Raw genomic sequence first — 9,337 nt, 5'->3', positions numbered from 1 at the left:
TTTCCACCATGGATTTCCTGAAAAGCATATGCAATCAAAATTAGACTGTGCCAGCAGTGCTCCTAGACCCCAAAACCCACCCACAAACACCCGGAGCCCCCCCCAAAGAGTACCTCAAAGACAAGCAAGTCAGCAAAAACGCAAAAAGAATTTCGCCTCCGATTTGGTCCAAACCAGTTTTATCCGGTATTAGACCTTCCCAGAAATGGCCACAGAGCCGTCAACAGAGGCGAAAACAAGTAGAAGACCCCCAAACAGCCAAAAAGCAAAAGTACAAAAATGGGGACTTAGTCATTTTCAGGGCAATTTCCAAAATCACTCCGCATGCGCTCTGCAGCTAGGCCCTAACTCCCCTCTGCCACCATGGATTTGCTTCAAACCTCTTGCAATCAAAAGTATCCATACCCAGCAGTGCTCCCAGACCCCGAAACTCACCCACAAGCACCAGGAGGCCCCCCAAACAGGCCCCCGAAAACATGATAGTTAGCAAAAAGGCAAAAACGTTTTCAAGTTCGATTTTGTCCAAACCAGTTTTATCCGGTATTAGACCTTCCCAGCAATGCCCCAAGACCCGCCAACCCACCCGCAAAAAGGCACAACACCCCCAAACAGTGAAAAAGCAAAAATGGAAAATCTCATACTTACAATATTTTTCGGCCTTCTTTCAATTCTGTCCAAATGTGCTGTGCAGCTAGGCCATAACTCCCGTTTTCCACCATGGATTTCCTGAAAAGCAAATGCAATCAAAATTAGACTGTGCCAGCAGTGCTCCCAGACCCCAAAGCCCACCCACAAACACCCGGAACCACCCCAAAGAGCACCTCAAAGACAAGCAAGTCAGCAAAAACGCAAAAAAAAAATTGCCTCCGATTTGGTCCTATCAGTTTTATCCGGTATTAGACCTTCCCAGCAATGGCCACAGAGCCATCAACCCAGGCAAAAACAAGTAGAAGACCCCTAACAGCCAAAAAACAAAAGAACAAAAATGGGGACTTAGTCATTTTCAGGGCAATTTCCAAAATCACTCTGCATGCGCTCTGCAGATAGGCCCTAACTCCCCTCTGCCACCATGGATTTGTTTCACACCTCTTGCAATCAAAAGTATCCATACCCAGCAGTGCTCCCAGACCCCGAAACCCACCCACAAACACTAGGAAGCCCCTCAAACAGGCCCCCGAAAACGCTAAATTGAGCAAAATGTCAGAAAAAGCAAAAACTTTTTCCTCATGGATATGGTCCAAACCAGTTTTATCCGGTATTAGACCGCCCAGCAATGGCCACAGAGCCGTCAACCCAGGCGAAAACAAGTAGAAGACCCCCAAAAAGCCAAAAAGCAAAAGTAAAAAAAATGGGGATTTACTCATTTTCAGGGCAATTTCCAAAATCACTCCGCGCGCGCTCTGCAGCTAGGCCCTAACTCCCCTCTGCCACCATGGATTTGCTTCAAACCTCTTGCAATCAAAAGTATCCATACCCAGCAGTGCTCGCAGACCCCGAAACCCACCCACAAACTCCAGGAAGCCCCCCAAACAGGCCCCTGAAAACATGATAGTGAGCAAAAAGGCAAAAACGTTTTCAAGTCTGATTTTGTGCAAACCAGTTTTATCCGGTATTAGACCTTCCCAGCAATGCTCCAAGACCCGCCAACCCACCCGCAAAAAAGCACAACACCCCCAAACAGCCAAAAAGCAAAAATGGAAAATCTCATACTTACAATATTTTTCGGCCTTCTTTCAATTCTGTCCAAACGCGCTGTGCAGCTATGCCATAACTCCCGTTTTCCACCATGGATTTCCTGAAAAGCAAATACAATCAAAATTAGACTGTGCCAGCAGTGCTCCCAGACCCCAGAACCCACCCAAAAACACCCGGAACCCCCCCAAAGAGCACCTCAAAGACAAGCAAGTCAGCAAAAACGCAAAAAAAAATTGCCTCCGATTTGGTCCATACCATTATTATCCGGTATTAGACCTTCCCAGCAATGGCCACAGAGCCGTCAACCCAGGCGAAAACAAGTAGAAGACCCCCAAACAGCCAAAAAGCAAAAGTACAAAAATGGGGACCTAGTCATTTTCAGGGCAATTTCCAAAATCACTCCGCGCGTGCTCTGCAGCTAGGCCCTAACTCCCCTCTGTCACCATGGATTTGCTTCAAACCTCTTGCAATCAAAAGTATCCATACCCAGCAGTGCTCCCAGACACCGAAACCCACCCACAAACACCAGGAAGCCCCCCAAACAGGCCATCGAAAACGCTAAATTGAGCAAAATGTCAGATAAAGCAACAACTTTTTCCTCATGGATTTTGTCCAAACCAGTTTTATCCAGTATTAGACCTTCCCAGCAATGCCCCAAGACCCGCCAACCTACCCACAAAAAAGCACAACACCCCCAAACAGCCAAAAAGCAAAAATGGAAAATCTCATACTTACAATATTTTTCGGCCTTCTGTCCAAACGCGCTGTGCAGCTAGGTCATGACTCCACTTTTTCACCATGGATGTCCTAGAAAACAAATGCAATCAACATTAGACTGTGCCAGCAGTGCTCCCAGACCCCGAAACCCACCCACAAACACCAGGAAGCCCCCCAAACAGGCCCCCGAAAACATGATAGTGAGCAAAAAGGCAAAAACATTTTCAAGTCTGATTTTGTCCAAACCAGTTTTATCCGGTATTAGACCTTCCCAGCAATGCCCCAAGACCCGCCAACTCACCCTCAAAGAAGTAGAACACCCCCACAAGTGCAGAGTCTTTCTTCATTTGGCGTAATCCAGCCCTCTGCTTTGAGGGAAATAGGGATCTGGAGGAGGAGGATAGAGGAGCATGTTCTTGTGAACTTGTGAACCTGAGGAATGCAGACTGCGGCACCTTCAAATCAATAAGCAAATAAGTAAAGACAGTTCTGCTGGTGGGCTTGTTTTTGTGATTAGGTGATTAAAGTTTTAATTATATTGACTGTGCAAAACAAAGAAAGACAGACACACAGGAATAAAAATGAATAAGGACGAAAAAGAAAGTTATTCATTCATTGGCTCATTTTCAGGGCTGGTTGTCAGGGAATAAGAGTTCGTCCTCATACTCTGCGAATTCAGGCGGGAGTAGGTCACCTAACAGAGAAGAAATTCCTTCATCTAAGTTGCTGTCCTCCTCTTCTTCTTCCGGCGTGTATTCTCATACTTTGTAATCTGGTGGTATGAGGTGCTGATTCATCTTGATCATTGTTAACCTCTCCACATGTTTGGGCGAGAGGCGGGTCCTTTTGCAAGTTACAATGCCACCATCAGCACTGAAAACGCGTTCAGAAGGCACGCTTGCAAGTGCGCAAGACAAGTAGTTTATAGCCAGGTTGGAGATCTCTGGCCACAATTCTTTTTTCCCATGCCAATACGCCAATGGGTCAGCATTAACATAGACCTCTGTTGAGTCATTCAGATAGTCTTGCACCATCGACTCAAGGTTCTCCACGGTTCCTCCACTTTGCTTACTTTTTGCTGGGACCTTTTGAGAAGCAAACCCAAGCTGAGTTAGCCAATCCTCTTCTTCACCCAATGTTACTGTTGTGTCTGGTGCAGATGATCCGGTTGCCGGTGTCTTTAACGGCTGAGAGGTCACTTCTGCCACAGCCACAGGTGCAGAAGTGGATTCTTTTGACTGGGGATGGCCTGCTGATGCTGATGTACTGCATTTTCCTTCAATTTTCTGCCGTTCTCTTTCAAACCTCATGGCTGACATAGCTAGCCAATGTTTGTACATTAAAACTTGTGCTTCACCAAAAGCAAAGAATGCTCTGCCTGCCAGTGCCTTTTTGTAGCGTGGATCCAGAATAGTAGCACAAATGTAATGCTGTTCTGAGTGGATCATTTGAAGACGTTCATCGCCAAGTAGGCACTGTAATAATTTCTCCGCCAAAACAAAAGCTTCTTGCTTTTCTTCATCTTTTTCAAACATAGTAGTCACCGCCTTCAGTTGGTGCTCTAGCATGCACAACAATGGGATAGCTTTTCCCAAATTACAGTCCTCCCTGCTGACTGCACGCGTGAAGACCTCAAAAGGACTAAGCATGTCTGTCAGGCTTTTAACTAGCTCCCATTGCGCCGCATCTAGCCTCAGGTCCTTCAGAGCTGTACCCAGTGTTAAGAAATACTGATCGAGTACCGTAAACTGCTCATACAGACGCTCAAGCATGTAGAAGTTTGAATTCCAACGTGTTGGCACCTCCTGGGTGAGTGCTTTCACTGGCATTCGACGTTCATGTAGCAGGCCCCTCAGATGCTTCCAGGCCTTAAAAGAATGGCTGAAATGGTTGCACACTCTTCAGCAGGTGGTCACTAACTCGCACACTGGACTTTCTTCGCTCAAGAATTTTTTAACAACCAGCTTTATACAGTGCGCCAAACACGGCGCTCTGAAATATTTACCCAGCTCCATGACCTTAACTACATTGGCGCCATTATCCGTGGAAACATAACCAATCTTGCATTTTTTTGGGGACAGCCATTGAAAGACCTTTGTGTTAAACTCCTTCAAAATGTTTTCTCCTGTATGACTTGTCTCCATGCCAAACATGGCTAGTGTTGCATGCTTCCGAGCAGCTTTAAATACGTTGTCCTGGTCAACACCTGCCCTTAGCTTTACTGTAACTCCTGAAAAAGAGACCCAGTGTGCAGTGATGCACATGTAATCAGTGCCTGCGCCACTGGTCCTCATGTCTGTTGTCAGATGTATAATGTGAACAGCACTCTTCTGCAAAGCTGCCCCAATCACCTCCAGCACATCTTCATGTAGTGCTGGAACCGCAACTCTGGCAAAATAGAACCGGCTAGGAACCTTCCATTTAGGGCTGAGCGTTGCCACTAATTCTAGAAAACCAACCCCTTCCACAAAAGAAAAAGGGAGAAGGTCCAGAGCTAGCATTTTAGCCAGCTTAGTGTTATACAGACGCGTCAGTGGGTGGTTGCGGTCAAATGGTGCTTCTGAAAACAACATGGTTCTAATGGTGGGCTGGACCATTTTACGGGATGATGATGACTTCTTCGACCCAGTTACGCTCGCTGATGATGAACTTTTTCGCATTGGTGTCTCACTCTCTCCCACACTCTTAGTGTGGCTCGCAGGGGGTGTGCTGCTGACAGGGGTAATGGGTGTAAGTGAAGTGTTTGACGCTTCTTCCTCCTCGTCATCATCAGATGTAACATCAACGTATACAGTTTGTTGACTTCCAATTCGGGCTTCCTTGATCTCCTTTAGGTGCGCATGCCATTGGACAGTGTGCTGTCTCTCAAGATGACCTCTCTGGCCTCCGGTACCATAGTTGGTACCAAACTTACCACGACTAACTGCAAGCTTACAAATGCTACAAATGGCTATGTTTTCCCTTCTTGGGCAAACACTAAAGAAGTCTCAAAATGCGGACTTGAAATGTCTGTGGGGGGCGGAGGAGTCGATACTGGTGGTTGTCATGCTGCTAATGGCAGATGAAGTGGAGGATGTGTGTTGCCGAACTTTACTATGTTGTGCACTTGCACCACCACTAATTGAGGTTGAGGTGGATGGAGGTCCCTTCTGGCGAGAAAGAAATATGGAAGCGGTAGGTGGTGGTGTAGTAGTTAACTCCAATGATGGTGTTCCCATTGTCTCCTCATCGACAACATCACTCTCAGCAGCTTTTCAGGCTAGGGTCAAAATGTCTGTTTGCTGCATGCCCTCTGAGGCTGGAGTGACGTCTATGATGACTGTGTCGTCGTCGTGAGAGTCTTCATCAGCAGGAGTATACGCCACTTCTTGTTCAGCGTCATCATCACACTCCATAACTATGAGACTTTCGGGGACCTTCCTTTTACACTTAGCTACCTTTGTCAGATCATGGTGTGCCTCACTCTCAGACGGCAGTGGTGGTTCCCAAGTTTGATCCGAATCATCAGAAGGAGGTGGGCTTGAAGAAGATGTAGACACCATCCTTGATCTTTTCCTTGCTAGGGATGTGGAGACAATGAATGATCAGGAGGAGTGGCTTCCTCAAATGATACCTCGGCTTGAATTTCGATTTCCTGATGTGCCCCTACTTCGGGAGGAACAACTATTGTGGGTACTTGTGCCCCTCCATGCAGCTCTGCTTGCGCATCTCCTTGCTCTGCCTCTCCTTCCACATGTACTTGGGCTTGTACTTGCACATGTGGTTGTTGTTGCGGCTGTGGTTGTTCAACACTCGTCAGATGAGTTAAAACAACCTGTGTTGATTGAGGGGCATTGCTGCTACTTTCTTGCGATGAGCCAACATCACTGGTCGATGGAGATTGAACAAGTAGACTGGCTGCCTCTGCAACACTCAAGGGCTTGGACTTAAGTTGGCGTGGTGGTGGTGGCACTGAGCCCAGTGGAGCGGGGGTGCTGCTCCCAGCTTGGTCCCCAGCAGATCCCGCTGCTGCTGCAGGCGTACTTTTTTTTATTCCCAAAAAATGTGGCGGGTGGCACACCAGTCTCCTTGGTAAGTTGCTTCTTCTGCTCTTTACTGGCAACTTTCTTGCTAGAGGAGCTACGGGGAACTTTTTTTGGGGCCATCTTCTTCAGAGGTCAGAACAGCAGGCCGCAGTTGCACGAGTTGCAGACTTGTCTGTGGCCAGATGTGACGTCGCATGACGTTATGGTGCACACACACACCGCTGCAGGACTTCTTCCTGGCACTGGTGGTTCTCTTGAGTCTTGTGCACCTAAAAGCAATGGAAGACAGAGGAACATCAGTTATACACCCCAAAAAGTTGAAAAACACATAAAAATCAGCACAATCCCATGCCATCCATGCCCTCAATGATGTTTAAATTCAAGACACCCCACAGAAAGACTAGGCCCATGCACCACTAACTAGCCCTGGGCAAAAGGCCCCAACAGCAGCCAAAGAAATCGAAAAACACATAAAAATCAGCACAATCCCATGCCATCCATGCTCTCAATGAAGTTTAAGTTCAAGATACCCCACAGAAAGACTAGGCCCATGCACCACTCACTACCCCTGGGCATAATGGATGAAAGCTAGGCAAAATGGGTGCAGGCCTGAGAACACTGCCTGCATTCAAAATGGCCCCTTGCCCCAGGCACATGGCCAGGGCCTGCCTGTACCAGCACTCAAAATGGCCCCCACCCATATGGCCAGTCCCCATCAACACCTCAAAAAATCGAAAAAGACACAAAAATCACCACAATCCAATGCCATCCATGCCCTCCATGATGTTTACATTAAAGAGACCCCACAGAAAGACTCAGTCCATGCACCACTCACTAGCCCTGGGCAAAAGGCCCCAACAGCAGCCAAAAAAATCAAAAAACGCACAAAAATCAGCACAATCCCATGCCATCCATGCCCTCAATGATGTTTAAATTCAAGACACCCCACAGAAACACTAGGCCCATGCACCACTCACTAGCCCTGGGCAAAAGGCCCCAACAGCAGCCAAAGAAATAAAAAAAACACAGAAAAATCAGCACAATCTCATGCCATCCATGCCCTCAATGATGTTTAAATTCAAGACAACCCACAGAAAGACTAGGCCCATGCGCCACTCACTAGCCCTGGGCAAAAGGCCCCAACAGCAGCCAAAGAAATCGAAAAACACAGAAAAATCACCACAATCTCATGCCATCCATGCCCTCAATGATGTTTAAATTCAAGATACCCCACAGAAAGACTAGGCCAATGCATCACTCACTACCCCTGGGCATAATGGAGGAAAGCTAGGCAAAATGGGTGCAGGCCTGAGAACACTGCCTGCATTCAAAATGCCCCTTGCCCCCAGGCACATGGCCGGGGCCTGCCTGTACCAGCACTCCTCAAAATGGCCCCCACCCACATGGCCAGTCCCCATCAACACCCCAAAAAATCGAAAAACACACAAAAATCACCACAATCCAATGCCATCCATGCCCTCCATGATGTTTACATTAAAGAGACCCCACAGAAAGACTAGGCCCATGCACCACTCACTAGCCCTGGGCAAAAGGCCCCAACAGCAGCCAAAAAAATAAAAAAAAACACACAAAAATCAACAAAATCCCATGCCATCCATGCCTTCAATGATGTTTAAATTCAAGACACCCCACAGAAAGACTAGGCCCATGCACCACTCACTAGCCCTGGGCAAAAGGCCCCAACAGCAGCCAAAGAAATCGAAAAACACCAAAAAATCAGCACAATCCCATGCCATCCATGCCCTCAATGATGTTTAAATTCAAGACACCCCACAGAAAGACTCAGTCCATGCACCACTCACTACCCCTGGGCATAATGGATGAGAGCTAGGCAAAATGGGTGCAGGCCTGAGAACACTTCCTGCATTCAAAATGGCCCCTTGCCCCAGGCACATGGCCAGGGCCTGCCTGTACCAGCACTCAAAATGGCCCCCACCCACATGGCCAGTCCCCATCAACACTCCAAAAAATCGAAAAACACACAAAAATCACCACAACCCAATGCCATCCATGCTCTCCTTGATGTTTACATTAAAGAGACCCCACAGAAAGACTCAGTCCATGCACCACTCACTAGCCCCTGGCAAAAGGCCTCAACAGCAGCCAAAAAAATCGAAAAACACACAAAAATCAGCACAATCCCATGCCATCCATGCCCTCAATTATGTTTAAATTCAAGACACCCAACAGAAAGACTAGGCCCATGCACCACTCACTACCCCTGGGCAAAAGGCCCCAACAGCAGCCAAAGAAATTGAAAAACACAGAAAAATCAGCACAATCCCATGCCATCCATGCCCTCAATGATGTTTCAATTCAAGATACCCAACAGAAAGACTAGGCCCATGCACCACTCACTACCCCTGGGCAAAAGGCCCCAACAGCAGCCAAAGATATCGAAAAACACAGAAAAATCAGCACAATCCCATGCCATCCATGCGCTCAATGATGTTTAAATTCAAGACACCCCACCGAAAGACTAGGCCCATGCACCACTCACTACCCCTGGGCATAATGGATGAAAGCTAGGCAAAATGGGTGCAGGCCTGAGAACACTACCTGCATTCAAATTGGCCCCTTGCCCCCCGGCACATGGCCAGGGCCTGCCTGTACCAGCACTCAAAATGGCCCTAACCCACATGGCCAGTCCCCATCAACACCCCAAAAAATCAGAAAACACACAAAAATCACCACAATCCAATGCCATCCATGCCCTCCATGATGTTTACATTAAAGAGACCCCACAGAAAGACTCACTCCATGCACCACTCACTAGCCCTGGGCAAAAGGCCCCAACTGCAGCCAAAAAAATTGAAAAACACAGAAAAATCAGCACAATCCCATGCCATCCATGCCCTCAATGATGTTTAAATTCAAGA

General features: G+C 47.5%; 1 pseudogene; it reads right to left on the bottom strand.

Moving 5' to 3' along the window:
* Positions 1-3,038: 3,038 nt before the first annotated feature.
* The window catches only part of LOC147732396 (zinc finger BED domain-containing protein 6-like), a 54,916-nt pseudogene continuing 48,617 nt past the window's right edge, over positions 3,039-9,337 (bottom strand).

The sequence above is a fragment of the Lissotriton vulgaris genome, chromosome 2_1 (assembly GCF_964263255.1).
Source record: "Lissotriton vulgaris chromosome 2_1, aLisVul1.2, whole genome shotgun sequence".
Taxonomy (NCBI): Eukaryota; Metazoa; Chordata; class Amphibia; order Caudata; family Salamandridae; genus Lissotriton; species Lissotriton vulgaris.
This window is presented reverse-complemented; position numbering and strand designations above follow the sequence as displayed.